The following is a 10,154-nucleotide window of genomic DNA, read 5'->3' on the forward strand; positions in this document are numbered from 1 at the left end:
GTTTATAGCAGGCCTATTTAATCCAATCTTTCGATCCAGGGTTAATTGTAGCCAGTTTAATAGGTGACATAGAAGCGTGCACTCAACTAGGTCGGTGATTACAGTTATATTGCTATAGTGATAGAGTCTCTTATATCAATTCGTCTAATTCATTCACTACGTCGTCATTATTCTACCGCAGATCCCCTAATCCCAACATGAAGGGAATTAGCTACTCATACTAGTAATTAATCTAACAGCATATAAACTTCCAGCAGATGACATGACGAAATAATAATAATAATAAGTGATGATGAAAATTAGGGCAAGAAAGAATAAAAGCAATAGCATAAAAACAAGAATTAAACAACAATTGAAGGTTAATTAATATTAAGAGAAGGAGAAGATTACAATCTAAGCAATCCGGCGTAAAGAACGACGAAATCCGAGTGCAATAATCCCCAAGGTGAAAGCAACGTAAAAGTAACAGTAGTTCTTTTAATATGAATGATAGTAAAAGAGATAGTCTAAGAGTAAAAAGTGATTAAAAAGATATCCTAATTAACCTAGTAATCCTCGGTTAAATAGGAAAAGTCTAAGTGTTTATGCGGAAAACACTAAACACGGCTAATCAAAGCCCACAGCATCGAAGGCTTCTCGATCGAGTAGGGAACACCACTCGATCGACCACTGTCTCAGCAGGAACTCCTCGATCGAACAGCAGGGTTCTCGATCGAGGACTTGATCAAAGGCTGGTTACTCGATCGAGGAAGGAACCTCTCGATCGAGTTCAGGGAGCTTCAGGGACCATTCGATCGTCCTCCAAATAGCTCGATAGACCACCTATCAACTCGATAGACCACTTGGGTCCTCAATTCAGCTCACGTCTTCACCAAAATGCCTCGTAAAGCGTGCAACGACACTTCTAAGTGCAACATCTCACTCTGGGATGGTCCCGTCTCCTCTAAATGCATGCAAAAGGGCAGAAAAGAGCATGGTTCCGCTACTTTTTGCGATCATTCCTACAAAAAGGACAAAATACAACAAAGTAGCCAATTCGGGGCAAAATACTATAAAAACAGTATATAAATGCATGGAAATACGTGCTGAAATAGGCCAAAAAGACCGTACATTAGGCACGTATCAAATCTCCCCAAACCAAACCTTTACTCGCCCTCGAGTAAACTCAAAACTAAACTAATGGAACGGAAATGATAACTCAGAGCTAGCCCAACTTGTCCACTTGAACCACTTTAATGCAACAAAAATTAACAGTTAAAGCTAGATAGTCAATACGCAAACGAATTAAAAGCTGTTCAGAAATAAAGCTGACCTATCGACCTTGCTAGACCAACAAAACCGGACTCTCACGTGGTCACTCTTCTCTCATGAAGCAAAGGGCAAATGTTGTATGTAAAAGAGAGAAGAAAAACAGTCACTCACCTAACTGCGACCTACATAGCATGCATGCAACAAAAATGAAAGACAATTCAAGTACTAATGCACACACTCCAACCAATAATGTCCGTCACAGCCGAGGGTTTGCAAATGATATGGGAATAGTGAGGTTCAGGTGAGAAAAGGCTAAACAAGTTATGGAAATGTGGAGGTAAAAGCGTCAAGCTAGTTCCTAACAGGACCATAGTAAACCATCCAGATCTCAAACTGACTGAAAAACTAACACAGGTGCCCTTCACTTGGCACAAAACTCACTAGACTGGAAACACAATCTCCTCAAAAAATATGGAATAAGAGTGGAGGAGCTAGACGGTCACAAAGTTCCCTTTTTTAAACACCGTCTGAGATAACTAACAACCAACCAACCCTCTTGTTGATTGTACATCTTCGAACATCTTCTCAACTCTGACAAGAGGGTCCAATATTTTTCACAATTTATCTCTCTTTTTTTTTTCGTGAATCACAGCTTTTTCATTTTCTTTTTTTTTTTTTTTTTTTTTTTTTTTTTCTTTCTTCCTTCTTCACGTTTTTCTCTTTTTTGAACATTTTTTTTTTCTTTTCCTTCCTCCTTCCTTAATTCAAACACCAACTCCAAACGGGAATTACGGACCAAACTGCAACTGAAAACATACCACAAAAGGACAGACTAACTAGCTTGACTAGGCAGGCTTAGTTTGGAATGTAGCTAATGGGTCAAAAAGGCAAGTTTTGGTCAATGTGGAGCTAAATGGGTGAAAGATATAAAGAAAGGGGAATTGCAAGACCCTCCCTGCATGTGACACCAACCGCAGACCCGAATATGTGCATTTGACAAGAAATTGAATGTCATAAATGTGCAAATGAGACGAACATGCTATGCAAGGAGTACTACTCAAAATTCCTAATGAACTGGTCATGAATGTCACCAGTTATTGGCTCTAAAAACTCAGAATTTTTAAGTAGTTTGCCGTTTATCAGTCAAGTCTAAACAATCACGGCTATTATTTGAACAAATTCGTAGACTATGCGTATGACAAAGCTAAAAACCATCAATAAAGTGCAAGGCTCAAGTGAATTGACAAGTTAAGTGCAATATCATCACGGGAATCTACCGTTCCGACTCAACCTATATGCAAAAATAAACGTGAAATTTTTTTGAATTTTTTGATTTTTTTGAAAATAAACAACAAATGCAAACTGAAAAATTAAACGTGAATGCAAAACATATGCAGATGCAGACTCAAAAGGATGCAATACCCTCCCCAAACCAAAACGGACAACGCCCTCGTTGTCCTTCAGCATACACCAGCAGTAATATGGGGGATGGGAGTATACAACCAATGAAAGGAAAAATAAAGGAGACGAAAAATAAAAAGAGTGAGAGAACATACAAAACACGAACTTCCCCAAACCAGCCAGAAAACTGGGGAAGTGAGTAGACCAGTAGCTACTCGTCGTCGGCACTCCGACTCAACAAACCCGTCTCCCCAAACCAGCAACGAACAAGGGGGAGACTCAGTCATCATCATCTCCAGGCTGATCATTCGGACCGGGTACGAACGGAGGATCACTCGCCTCTCTCTCGGCGCTCTCTCGCCGCCGCTCTCGCTCAGAATCGCACCTCTCGCTCTACCGCTGTCTCCTCCTTCTCCTCATCTGAGTCAGAGGATAATGAAGGGTACCCGTCCGCTGGGTATCGGTAGAAGGAAGGATGCGGCCACCCCTCTGGAATCGGTCGCCGGGCCCGGATGTGGAACTCGTAGAGAGGGAATACGGCTAAAGCCATATCCCGTCTCATCTCAGTAAGGTACCTGCACAACTCCGGAGGCAAGGCATCACGACGCCCTTGGTCTGTGACCGTGGGCGCCTCTAAAGCAGGAGGGCAAACAAAATTGGCCGGAAAAACCGAGCCAGAAGGAGGGTCAAGTGGGGGTGGAGTGAGTGAAGGTGTAGGCTGAGGCGTGGGTGTCGGTCCGGCCTGGGCCTGAGTCTGAGCCTGGGAGCTAGAAGATGCTCCGGCCTCGCGCTTCCTCTTCTTCGTGGAAGAAGAGGGAGGGGTGAAGGTAAGGTGGTAGGTAGGTGGAGGTGGCCTCGCTCCCTCAGCAGCAGTAGGGAGCGGTGAAAGTGGCGGAAGGGTAGAGCACGGCAAGGTAACAGACGTAGAACTACAGATCTTCCACGTCCTCGCGCTCCCCTTCGCCCTGGGAAACCAGGTCAAGGTAGCCATGGCATCCAGGTCAAGGTAAGCCACCTCATCAGGTACACTGAGTCCTGGCTCAGTGGGGTAAAGGTGGCGGGCAATCCTAGTCACCGCCCGCCGCGGACAATGCGGTCTTAACCCGAGTCCCAATACCGTTCCAATGCCGAGCTACCGAAAGGCAATGTTCGAACAAACGGGTACCGTAGTCAATGTTGAGGTACCCCGCGAGAATGGCTAGCTCAGTGTTGGTAACGTTATTGGGCTCGGGCGCCCAAAGATGGTCTCTCCTACCGACGCAAGTAATAACGGGCGCAGGTAGATGCACATGAGCTCCCTTCCGTGTCCGGAAGGGAGTGTGAGAGAGAGCACCCAGAGTAGTGAAGGGGCTCTCTAGGGGGCGGTGGGACCATCACTAACTAGTCCCAAAACCTCCCCAAACTTGGCCAATGTCCAGTGATGTGACTCATTACGGAGTCGGAAGTGAATGCAGGCAATGGAGTGGTCAGCCTGGTAGGTGTCGGTGTCAAAAGAGTAGGAGCTAAAAAACTCGTAAGTAAGGGTGCGAATAGTAGCCTCCTGCATGGTGATCAGACCCGACATACCCGTCCCGTTCAATAAACTACAGACCTCCTCATAGATGCCTAAGGTCTCTAAGTCAGCTCGTGCAAGGAAACGGGTGGAGGAGAGGGGGCAATGAAGTAAAGCGACTAACCGGTTCCGGTGAGCCTCTGAAGTGAAACGTACCGAAGGCATCTTCGGTAGAGGTGCGAGTGCGCCCTCCCTCGTAACAACAGCCTCGGACGGGCTGGAAGTAACGGCTAACTGGCTAGCCTGCTGGGGTGGTCTCGGTGGCACCATGCCAGGCTGCGGAAAACGGGGCCTGAATCCACAGTCCAGCAGAGAGAAGGGCCTAGGAGTAGTGGCTGGTGAGACCTGAACCGAGCTCCCGGCTGAGCTAGCCGCGGAGTAGACTGTCCCTGCAGCTGAGACAAGTAAAACAGGTGCTGCAGTGGTGACCAAGGTAGAGCTAGTGGCAGCAGCAGGGGCCACTTGCTCGCTCGCAGAAGAGCTGGAGGACGTACTAGTAGAAGAAGGAGAGCTCGCGTCCATCCTGCAAAGTGTCAAAAGAGCATGAATAAGAGAGTATGCTGCTAACCGTGGTTAAAACAATCGCTAACCAACATGTGACAGTAACAGAGCAGCCCTAATAGTCGAAAATTCGACTTCCAGAATACAAAACCAACAATTCCTCAATAGTTTTCGAAAAACAGCATGTGAGTGATGAATAAATGATGAAACAGTGACTGCAAGGGGCTAAAACAGCATGAAAAACCTAAAATGGGGCATGTATCATTCCGGGCAGTCAAGGGTAATCACTCACAGTGCAAGATTCCCAAAGAATTCACAGCATATAGAGGCGATAGGGGACGGGAAAGCAATTAACAGCGGGTAATAACAGTAACAAGTAAGCAAAAACCGCAATTACAAAGCAAAACAACCGTCTGACAGTCGAAATTTCGACTCACAGGAACCCTAGTCGCGGAAATCGCGCAAAATTCGAATTGATCATGCAAAAACAGCGAGGGATTGCTAATAGGTCATCATCAAGCTAATCAAGGGCAAATAAACACAAATTAATCGAATAAATTCGACTACACATGGAATTTTCGAACCCTAATGCAAAATCATCTCAAAAATTCGAAATAAATCAAGAGAAATTGCAAGGAGTGTGATAGAAATACTTACTTGATGATGATTAACCTACAATGTGCAATTAAACTCCAAACAACACGCAACAATAGCGGATTTTCAATTGGAAAACCGCAAACCCTAATCCCCTTTGAAAACCGTAAAAACGAGCACAAAAGAGGGGGAATTTAAGGGGTTATGGAAGATTAATTAACTAGCAAGAGAATGTAGGTGTTTGATTAGGTGATTTTTGGGCAAGAGATGGGGATTTGGGGGAAATCAATCGCAATTAAGGGAGGAAGTTAGGAGAAATTAGGGGCAAAATTAGAAAATGAAATGGAAATAAGGAGTTAAGTAAAGAGAACTCCCGTGTCCCTGTTCATTTCACTCGATCGAGTGATTTTAAGTCACTCGATCGAGGTCTTTGCTGTTCCCCTTGCTCGATCGAGTAAGGATGCCTCTCGATCGACCTGCTTCCTTTTGGTCTTCCTCGATCGAGTAACAAGCAAGCTCGATCGACCCAATTGCCATTCGATCGAGTACAAAAATACTCGATTGAAGACTTCTTCGTGTAAATTCCCTTGAATTTCCATCTTTTCTTCCTCGAAATGCGTGCATTTCCCCAAACCTGCGTAAAATAAATCCAAACATATCCCAAAAATACCAAAAATGCAACAGCACAGTCTATAATTAAAAACGTAATTGTCTAACTAATTGTCTAACTAATTGTCCTAATAAAAACGTAATAAATAAACCAATTCAAAGGAAATTCAAAACTTGTCTATTACACTTTGTTACACGGGGCATTTCCCCGTTTAATTCCCATTAGCTTTCAGTAGCCCCTTCGTGGGCTTTTCGATCGGAGGACGTCACTTCAGCGATCGATTGTCCTCTTTGATTTCCAAGAGCTTGAATTTCGAGAGGGGAGGAATATAATTCCAATCTACGTAGGTGCGAATCGTCTTTGTTCTCCCCCGCGTCGCCTTCCTTAGCCTTCTTGGCTCCAGTTTGATTGACAATGGTTCCACCTGTCCTTTGATCGCTCCTTTCTTGCCTTCATCGCACTGCAGTAAGGACAACAGACGAATTTTCCTCCTTGTTGCTCTCAATCTGAGGCGGAGGGTTAGCAATAATAGCAATATTCTCCAAACTTTCGTCTGGAGTGTCAATAATAGGGTCAACAGAAGAAAGGGCATTGCAAGGCTGAGCTTGCATGGGAGCCCTCCGGAATTGGGACTGACGAAAAGTCAACTCCTCATCCCCTACCTGGAAGGTCAAAGTCTTCCCCGACGTCTATCACCGCAGGCGCAAAGTGGACAAAAATGGTCTCCCTAAAATGATAGGGGTATGCACATCTTCGGGGATATCTAGGACGACAAAGTCAACGGGAATAAAGAACTTCCCGATCCTAACAGGTACGTCTTCCGCTACACCTAGTGGCCGTGATAGACTACGGTCGGCCATCCGGGACGATCATATTGGTGCAACTCAGCTTTGTCACACCAAGTCTCTTAGCCAGAGACAAAGGTAAAACACTTACGCTAGCGCCTAAATCGCATAGCGCATTGTCAATCAACTGCATTCCTATGTGACAAGGGATCGAAAAGCTACCCGGGTCTGATTGCTTAAGAGGTAGCTTATTTTGAGACAGGGTTGACCCCATCTCAGTCAAAGCGACAGTCTCATTATCATTAATGGTCCTCTTACGTGCTAAAATATCTTTCATAAATCGTAAATAAGAGGGTACCTTCATAAGCAATTCAGTGAACGGCACGGAAACTTCCAAACTCTTCAAAAGCTCAACAAATTTGCTAAACTGTTGATTAATCTTGGTATTCTGCAGCCGCCTCGGGAAGGGAACAGTAATTGGAATCTCAAGTCCCTTATTTCTCGCCTCCAAAGTGTCTTCCGGCGCAAGTTCGGTGTCCTTTGGGCGCTTCTTACCTCTCGAACGAGGCCTTTCTGGTAATTCATCGCTTAAACGAGCACTAGCAGGCTCTCGAATAAGCTTCCCGTCAACAATATCAGACGATCGAGCAATGTGTCCACTCGATCGAGCTGTTTCTTCAGCAACTCCAGTCGATCGAGCAACAGTACCACTCGATCGACCCTCTTCAGCTTCCAGGTCACTCGATCGAGTAGAGTGACTACTCGATCGAGGGCCTTCCTTACAAATTCCACTCGATCGAACTGTTTCAGCACCAGACTTCAGTCGATCGAGTAGCTCTTGTGTCGTGAGTCCTTTCTTCTTTCCAGAACACTGTTCATCGACAGTTTCAGCTATTCCCAGGTCTGATTTCATCATTTCTGGTCCTTCATAAGAGAGACCGCTTCTCAACTCTATCAAATGTACCGTCTCATTTGGGTTCTTGTCATTTTGAGTCGGTAAATGACCGGGCTTCCTGGAGGATTGATTTTCGGCCAATTGCGCAACTTGAGTTTCAAGCGCCTTGAATGCCGTGTCCTTTCAGAATCGCTTTGCAATGGATGCATCATGGTCTTTAGCTCACTCATCTCACTCACCCCACTAGATGATGAAGCACCTTGATTAGGAGGGTTGAAAGATGGAGGCTTCTGATAGCCTTGTTGCTTCTGGTGTGGCGGAATGTAAGGCTGCTGCTGCTGATTTGGAGGAGCGGTGGGGTTAAGTATGTTGTTCTGATTACTCCACCTCAGATTGGGGTGGATGTTTGACTCGTAATGAGTGTTGTTTTGCCTGTAATGTTGGAAGGCAGCACATTGCTCATAAGGAGTAGGACAAAGATTCGAGAGACATGTCCTTCTACCCGCACCTCGCATGCACGAAAGGACCGTCTGTCATAGCATTAACCTGGTACATCCCTGGCTTGAAAGCTCCCCCTAGCTCATACTTATCGAACCTAGCAAGAAGGGCTTCTAATGCAGCTACTGAAGATGACTCAGCAGCTCTCCTTTGGTTTCCCCTCGAATTCCCGTATTCGGCCCTGTGAGTGGCCAAATCGTCAATGATTTTCCATCCTTTGGTCGGCCCCAAATTGTCAGAAAATCGACCGTTGGCTGCCGCGTCTAGTATGGCTCTCTGATCATCATATAAACCATTGTAAAAATGGTTACATAGACTCCATTTCTCGAAACCGTGGTGCGGTATGGTTCGCACTAGTTTCTTAAAACGAAGCCATGCCTCATGGAAATTCTCGTCGGGCCCTTGTTTGAAGCTAGTTATCTGGGCTCTGATGGCTATGGTTCTCGAAGCAGAGAAATACTTTTTGTAAAACGCCAAAGCTAGCGAATTCCAATCTGTTATGCCGTGAACAGCTTTGTCCAAATCCCTGTACCACTCCCTTGCAGCATCGCGGAGTGAGAAGATGAACATAGTCTCTTTAATCGATCGGTGTGACACCGGAGGAGGAGGTATGGAGCAGATAATCAATGAAGGTCTCCATATCGAGCCGCATCTTCCTTTGCAGCTCCCCAAACCGATTTTTCTCTACCATCCGATGTAAGAGGGCTTCTGTTCGAACTTTCGGCATCTCCGCGATTCGAACCCCTTATAAAGATTGTCGTTTGTGGGCTCGGAGTGACTAGCAATGGATGCTTCCTCGGCCATTTTCGGTACTATACGGAAAAGTGATAGACTCAAGTGAATAGTCGGAAAGCGGAGAAGACGGCGGGTTGTCTTGAAAAGCTCGTTCTCGTAAAAATTGCCGCGAGAACCGGGCTCTTCCTCTTCTGTTGCTCTCGAAATAGTCTCCTCTTTGCGCGACGGGATCTCTCAATCTCGGGATCAAAAGGTAGCGGTGGACCACCTTGCGACTGCGCATAAGACGAAACTACAAGCAAGATATGAGAATAGTCTAAGGAACGATGTTCCTTAAACTAAAAAGAAGAATTAAAAATAAAAACAGCTAGTAATTGGAACGATTGCCTCCCAAGCAACGGCGCCAAAATTTGACATTTGTCGTTGACTGTCAAAAATAAAACCTAACGGTCTCAACTAAATATGTAGTAGAGGCGGTCGAGTATCGAATCCTCAGGGAGGTAATGCAACTACATTTTGTCTATCTCTAATCCTATGGTAACAATGGGGTTGATTGAATTTTTGGTTCTAAACTACGGAGGAAAAGGGAGAGAAATAAGGCAGAGAGCAGTAAAGCAAGAAATATGAATTAACTATCAATAAGAGAGGGACATGCCGGGAACTCGGTTCACTACGGTAGTTTAACAACTTGGCAATAAGTGACTCAGACGAACTAATTGCGAGACGGATATTAGAAGGTCCTTTCGGTCCACTTCCCACCCTAAAATACCACTAACTTAACTTTCGTCCTCATTAGGGTAGTCTACTGTTTATAGCAGGCCTATTTAATCCAATCTTTCGATCCAGGGTTAATTGTAGCCAGTTTAATAGGTGACATAGAAGCGTGCACTCAACTAGGTCGGTGATTACAGTTATATTGCTATAGTGACAGAGTCTCTTATATCAATTCGTCTAATTCATTCACTACGTCGTCATTATTCTACCGCAGATCCCCTAATCCCAACATGAAGGGAATTAGCTACTCATACTAGTAATTAATCTAACAGCATATAAACTTCCAGCAGATGACATGACGAAATAATAATAATAATAAGTGATGATGAAAATTAGGGCAAGAAAGAATAAAAGCAATAGCATAAAAACAAGAATTAAACAACAATTGAAGGTTAATTAATATTAAGAGAAGGAGAAGATTACAATCTAAGCAATCCGGCGTAAAGAACGACGAAATCCGAGTGCAATAATCCCCAAGGTGAAAGCAACGTAAAAGTAACAGTAGTTCTTTTAATATGAATGATAGTAAAAGAGATAGTCTAAGAGTAAAAAGTGATT

Source organism: Silene latifolia, chromosome 9, assembly GCF_048544455.1.
Source record: "Silene latifolia isolate original U9 population chromosome 9, ASM4854445v1, whole genome shotgun sequence".
Lineage (NCBI taxonomy): Eukaryota > Viridiplantae > Streptophyta > Magnoliopsida > Caryophyllales > Caryophyllaceae > Silene > Silene latifolia.